Consider the following 7,421-nt stretch of genomic DNA (forward strand, 5'->3'; position numbering starts at 1 on the left):
TCTCCCGTTAGGTGCACACTGCAAAAAAAAAAAAAAAAAAAAACCAAACGCCCAGGTGTGTTAGTCAACTGTTGAACCTGGAGATGTTTTGAGCCTTAAAATATCAAATAACTTTAGGTCATTTCACTACTACCTAATGCAAACATGCAAAGCAGCTTCAACATCATATCATCATAACGTCAGAGTGCAAAATCTATATATTTTCTAACATTATTTTCCAATGAACCCCCTTAAAATGAGACTGCAAGACAAGTAAAATCTCCTAAACTGAACTGAAACTAAATCACCCCATACACAACTTTTCCCACTTCGTTTGGAGAAAACCAGATTTGAACTCCATGTGAGACTGACTTGGTCAGTGATATTTTTTGCAGTGAAGACATTTTACCTATTTATGGGGTAAAAAGTTCCTTTGCTTTTTAGAAAGATCTTCTTTCCTCCTAATTATTTCCAAACAAAAACGGCCTGCAAAATCATAATCCCATACCAAAAGAGTTATCGGATGCTCCAAAGTTATCTAAGAAAGATTATTATAGTAGTAGGACTATGAATTTATAATTTTAAGGTTATTAAAATGTGACAAGGTCACTAAAAAACTCATTGAGTACCACAATAAATGTCCCAATATAACCAGAATATCTGAGGTATATTTTGTTTGGGTTGTTTGCAACAATAAACCTTTTTGTGCACAAGCCCCAGAATGACAAACCCAAAATAAAAAGGATACTGTATCATGTGTAACTCCTGTCCTGATCCTGGTTGATCTTCTGAATGGTAACTCTTTGGAGTGCACAATCAGAAAGCCAGAATTAGTCTAACTGATACTGAACCGAATGTACGTGGCCACAAACTTGGTAAAATGTAAAACTTGTATTCACTCTTGTTGCAAAATAAGCTGCTGTTGTCGTGGTGATATTGGGATATTAAAATGGTTTACACAGATAGAATAGTGAAGGCGTAATCAATTAATTAAAAAATCTTGTGTTATTTGGGATTAATTAGGGGTAAAGTTGTCCCAGGACCACACTGAGTCTTCAGTCATTTCATTTGTGTCCGACATCCTGTTTGAATGCTGCACATTTTTTTTGACCGTGGCTCTCAAATTATACACCTTCTCATCATAGCCTGCCTGCCTGGAGGGAGGAACTACATCAAAGGTTCACAAAGCCTTTTCCTCCCAAACACCTGTGTGTGTGAGTGTGTGTGTGTGAGTGTGTGTGTGTGTGTGTGTGTGTGTGTGAGAGAGAGAGAGAGAGAGAGAGAGAGAGAGAGAGAGTCTTGGCCTTGAGTTTCTAACTCTCTGTCTCTTTTCAACTTGTGGTTCTTTGCTGTCATCTCTCTGATCTTTTGACCCTGAGGCGAGCGTCTCCAGCTCCTCTTCATTCATCTACTCAGCCACTCTGACACTGAGCCAACTGTGTTATACCTGCCTTGAAACACTGATGTATCTGCACAAAAGCACCAAACCTATTTTATTTCTCTCTTATGATACTATATTTTCTGTCAATTTCAATTTACAATTACTGATTATCAGCTTCACAACGTATGACTTTTATTAGTTAATCAGTTTTAACTTGAAATTGTGAGTTAAAAGAACATCTTGGAACACAACACAGCATGCGTTGCCCCAAGTTACCCCAGCAGAAATCTATTACTCTTCTTGTTTAGATTAATTTAGAGGACAGAGAATAAGCTCCACCTTTACAAATTTTCTGAAGAAAGAACAGATAGAATCAAACGGTAGAGAAACATTTGTCTACATGATTTGCTGATGTAAGTTTTACTACAGTAGAATAACTGGTACACTTTAAAGAAGTACTCCACAGATTTAGCATTGCACTCCTATAACACTGTCAGACTCTAAATGGACAGTTAACAAAAAAACCCCATCAAAATTGATGCAGACATGCTTGACACTTTCTTGTCAAAACTTCATTACCCAAAATGCAACTTGACTACCAACTGTTTGGTTGGGGATTCAGGTGTGTCAAGTTAGAAGCGGCTAATGTAGCCTCGAGCCACTATATCCTCAAGCAGAAATGAGGAGCGTACAGAGGTCAGAATGTGATGTGTAAAATCGGTGGAGTTCCCCTTAAAAACTCATTGACCCACTGGTAGGTCATTTAGCCCAAATTTACCCCGTACAGCCAAACATTGTTCAAATTCATTGGATGTTAGTTTGGATTCTAGTACAGAACCCAACATTTCCAGTGATACCAAATATTTCAGGCTGAGTTTGGGGAAAATGTGTTTAAAATGAAGCAGAAGGCATCTAAAATATTCCCATTTGATGTAAAAGATGAGACAAAAAAACATGAGGTCTTGGGTTTGAATATTTCACTCAGTGTAAACATCCTACAGCTTTAATGAAGACCTAAAGTAGTTGTTTTCTGCAACTTACAGTTATATAAAACAGAAAAGCATCAAATCCTCACATTTGAGAAGCTTTTTTGCAGTGTAAAGTTTACATATAGAGAGGAATGATAGTGAAGGAGGCCCCAAAAACAGTATTTCATTTGCTTATCCAATAATCCTCCAATCCTTAATCAGTAGAGCAATGCTCCACTGAGGGAGTTCTAATTAATTTCTATTGTCTGGAGTCTTAACCCTCATGGCTGCCTCCCTCTATACGCTCCATGGTATTTGCTCTTTTTCCTCTAATCCTGGATCCACGCTCTGGGAGAGTGACTCCAGCCCTCCTCTCTCTCAATTCCTTCTTTTCTCAGGATCCGGAAAAGCCGCAGAGCGAGATCCGGACAAACAGACTGATGGGATTTGCAAGAAGCCCGGAAGGGGTATTAATAAGAAGGTCTGTATAGAGGAGAGGCTGGAGACAGGGAGGTGAAACTGGGAGGCTTGTTCTGGTGTGTTGACCCCTGCGCTGTCCTGTGTGGCTAATCAAAGCATCACTGCACCCTCTTTGTGTCGCTGCAGGAATGTGATCTATGAGAGGTGGAAATAAGACTGCTTTGATTGTCAAAAGGCTCAATGGGCCAGTAAAACCCACTATTTTGCCAACACATTTCCTACAGGGAGTGTTAATATTATCTCATAAAAAAACTCATAGCACAACATGATTATGATTTTGGCTGTAAATGCTGAAACTTGTTATTCTCTTTTGAAACCATCAGGGATCTCTCTAACATGTTTTTTGCATTAGGCCTTTATCATTAGTGTCCCTTAACATGTCAGAGCAGATGAATGTGAGCGGGTGACATTTCAAAGTTGCTGTCTCTCTGTTTCTGATTAAAGCTGTGTTCTGAAGAACTGAATGACTGCGCTGTTTTCTGTTTTCTCTGTCTGTGTCTCTTTTTTTTCATGTCTCCCTGTAGACGTTTGTGTCATTTCTGGAGGGTGTTGTAAAAGGCGGAATGAGAAGGGAGTGGTGCACAATGAACATAAAACTCACACTGAGTTATGGGATGTTAATTTGTTAACTGTTGATTGTTTGTTACTGTATATCAGGCCAGAGGAATTACTGACTTAGATTACTGACAGCAATAGCAATGTGTTTTCAGTGACATGTCAGCTATCATCTTGAGTTTAACTTCTTCAACCCTGCCGACTTACTGGTGGGTGAGTCATGCTGTGCAGCCAGACTTTGCTCAAACGCCACAGGATTTTATCTTAAATACTAGTAGAGATCTCAAAGTTTCTAAATGTACCAAATATGTTGGGCTGAACTTCAGGGAAATATGTAGGAATTGATGCACAATACATTTAGAGTATTTCCAGTTGGAATTGTGCAGCCATATTATACATGAAATCTCAGGTTTAAATATTTAATTCAGTGCAAACATCTTATACTGTAGGTTCAATGAAGGAGCAAGCTGATACAGAATATGTATAATAATGTGAGGCAGTGTGGAGATGATTTTAACATCCTTAAGGCTACTTAAACCTACATTAACACATAGTTTGGCTACTTGCGGGCCACATAAAAAAGTCGTAAACACACATGATCTTTTAAGTTGATATGGTGAAACTTGTTCGCAGATGCTTATTTACACATCCAGCAGTTATAGAGCAACATTATCATTCATTCGGAGTCATGTTTCTGTCCACTTGATGAATGTAAGTCCAATAATCACTCTCGCTGTATTTCTGTTTCTGGTCTCCACCAACTCCTAAGGGAAATATCTAGCTCTTTAGCTACTAAATGGCTACCTAGGCGCTAACTTTGTCTATCAGCTGTTTAGTGCTGGGCAGGTAGCTCAAAGTGGGTTTTTAGAGCTTTTTTTGCTGAAAACAGCTGCCTGCTTTGAAATGATGCTGATGAGTGAACTGAAACAGTAAACTGTAAAACCAAAACAATGAGCTGAAAGATGCAAAAACATTCCCTAGAGCTGAGGGGAACTGCAGAGTCGGGTGATAATTAACTATGGGTTAAATCCCATTTAAATCAGTAGGTCCCTGTTGTGCCGGTACCAACCATTGATTCTCTTTGAACTTATATTAGATATGGCTCAAACAATGGCTACGTATAATTTGTACTGTTAATTTATTCAGATTTGGGATTAAGAAAGATTCACCCAGCAAGAACAACTCAAGTAGTGTGAGATTTGTTATCTTTCAAATGGAGAGTACATTTACTTAATCTTCTGGCCCACTTAGCATCTTTTTTTGAACCAGCTGCCATCCATCAAGCAGTTAAAGGAGCACTCCAGTGATTTATTATTTCCCTTCCATAAAGTTTTGGGGAAATGTGAGACAAATTTAAAAAGGAAAAGTCAAAATCTGAAGCTGAGATATCCTAACTTTTGGTCCCTAGTATGTGTCAAGCTTGAAAAACACTGGATCCTACAATTCCCATAATGCAACACAATAGTCTGTTTCGTTGGACCCTCCCAGCCTGGTAAACACACACATCTTTCACTGAGATAACCCCGTTGACATCACAAGGAGTTATTTTCTCAGACGTTAGAAAGCTCCTCCAGAGTCTTTCACAGGCTGAGTAGTACTTTTCATGAGGAGTAAACTGATCTTCATGTGTAAAATCAGTGGAGTACCCCTTTAAGTGAAATAAAACATATAAAATATATCTGCAAAAACTACTTGCTCCAACTGCAGAAGGACGACTGTGATTCTTAGAAAAACTCAGCCAAACAATGAGTCAAACATGTGAGGCAGCCCTGAGCTCAGTCGAGAAGGCCTGGCTCCAAGTTCAGTTTCAATATGGCCGACATCTGCTGCTGCAGAGACAATTGAAACAGTACAGTTAAATCAATCCAGACTGGGAGCGGGAAACAGAGAGACAGAGGGAGGGGGGAAAACAGAGAGGAGGCGTAGGAGAGGAGGGGAGGGAGGTCTTTTCATCTTTGTTGTGTTGGTAAATACTCCCATGTGCAATGTGAGATCCTATTGTGTAGAAGCATCCTGTGAGGTCAAGGAGAAATTGTCCCTGAAAAATGAAAAATAAATCCCAGACACAAGGGAGAAAATAAAGGGACAATATTCAAGAGAGAACACGGAGAGACTGAAGAAACACAGTTCCTGCTGTCTTCATCTTATTTTCTTTTCCCTCAATCATTCAGCAAATGTTTTATATTATTTACAAACCCAGGCTTTCATGTCCAACTTACAGTAGCTTGAAAAAAAAATGCCATCCCACAGGAAGACCCAGATGTTACAGTAACGTATGTAAGGCAACAAGCCTTTGACAGATTACTTCCTCCAGGAGACCTCCAGGTCTTCCTGCGGGTGTGAGGTGATTGACGGTAAGCAAAGCATAACGTAATGCAGCACAGATATGAAAACACTCCACAAAGGAATAATGATAAAACTGAAACACTGACAGAACCCATGAGCTGTCGTGTTTTCTGTGATGGTTTGTTTACCTTAGGCGATTTGCAGGACTGCTGAAGTTGGACAAGAATGAGCTGCAGCAAATGGCTCCTTCTGAAGGAAGAAAAACAACAACATGATAAAAATGGAAAGGAGGGGAGAAACTTAATTACTGGCACTAGCCAAAAAAAGATAAAATCCCTGAAATTCACAGAAATCCATGATGAAGCACGACCCTTTCTCCTTCTAAACCGACAGACAGTAAAAGAGGCCTAAGCTGTTGCTCTGCTGTGCCAGAGTCAGGATTCTTGTGGTTTTTGTGGCCTCTGGCCCATCCAGCAGCCTCTGGCCTTCTCTGACAGGCCCTTGTTTGTCCTCCGTGGTGCCAGCTGCTTGGTGAACACACAGGCTGCCTCGACACCGTCCTGCTCACCATGAAGCAGGCAGACGAAGAAGAGGTCTTCAGCCGACTGAAGCAGCAGTGATTTATGTTAAAAGAACAAACTATAAATGTACGTGATGAATTCTTCTGGTGATCAACTTCATAGGGACTAAGTGTTTGAAAAAAGGGGATACAAGAAAAAAAACCCTAGAAAAAGTAAAGCTGACAGCATGTGGGATGGTCAAATAACTTCAGACACCCCCCACACACACCTTTCTGATGTCGGACTTGGGGGAGCTGTTTCTGTGACGTCCCGAAACCCACAATGAACTTCTTCAACTTGAACTTGAACTTCTCTCTCAAGCTCTCTTTTTTATGTGCTACACAACTATTTACTATAAATGTCTTCCAGGAGAGACTGTCTGCAAATGTCATCATCCTCCTATTTAATCTTATTTATTTTTTTACTGTATTGCCACCTATTGGTGAAATGCCATTAAAGCGTAGAGTTATGGCAGTTTATGTCAATAGGAAACCCTTTCAAGACTTAACCAATCACCACTGATTTAATGTAAGTTTTGTGTTCAATGATTTGATGGCACAACATGTTCACACTGTTAAAACAGTTTTGAAAACCGTCTGTCCAACAAGCCCTAATTTCCCCAAAAGAGAGATAGCAGATGCTGTCCCAGCTTTCGTTTTGGTGCCATATAATAACACGTGTTAATAGCATTTGTTCAACATAATGTTTGCAGGGACCATTGCACCAGTTGGAAACTTGTAAACAAAACATGAAAAAGGAATCAACAATAAACAACAGTTCTGTTGAAGGTTTGCCATGAAGTCAGATATAAAGATTTCATTTTATTTCTGTCCAAGTGGTTTTCCTCTGGGTGTGACAGGCAGCTGCATGCATCAAAGGCTCTGGCATGAGTCTGAGGAGGAGGAACAGAAAGCTGTGAAATGCTTCCTGACCATCCAGCTGCTCACAGGTGGCAGGAAGATGACTGGAGAGCAGCCTCGCAAATCAGATGTCTCACCGTGGATTCTGATGCCGCTGGGAGATGAAGTACTCAGAGAGCGACAGATATACATTTATCATCGCCATTTAAAGTCATGCCATCACTTTTAAAGTAGTAGAACTTTTTTTGGACCTCGTTTTTAACCAGACAAGTTGATGACAAACTTATTTATGGTAGCGCTTTAGGGAGATGGAAGTTTAAAGTAATGAAAAGACCTTTTCATATAACTAAAT

The sequence above is a fragment of the Siniperca chuatsi genome, linkage group LG13, assembly GCF_020085105.1.
Source record: "Siniperca chuatsi isolate FFG_IHB_CAS linkage group LG13, ASM2008510v1, whole genome shotgun sequence".
Taxonomy (NCBI): Eukaryota; Metazoa; Chordata; class Actinopteri; order Centrarchiformes; family Sinipercidae; genus Siniperca; species Siniperca chuatsi.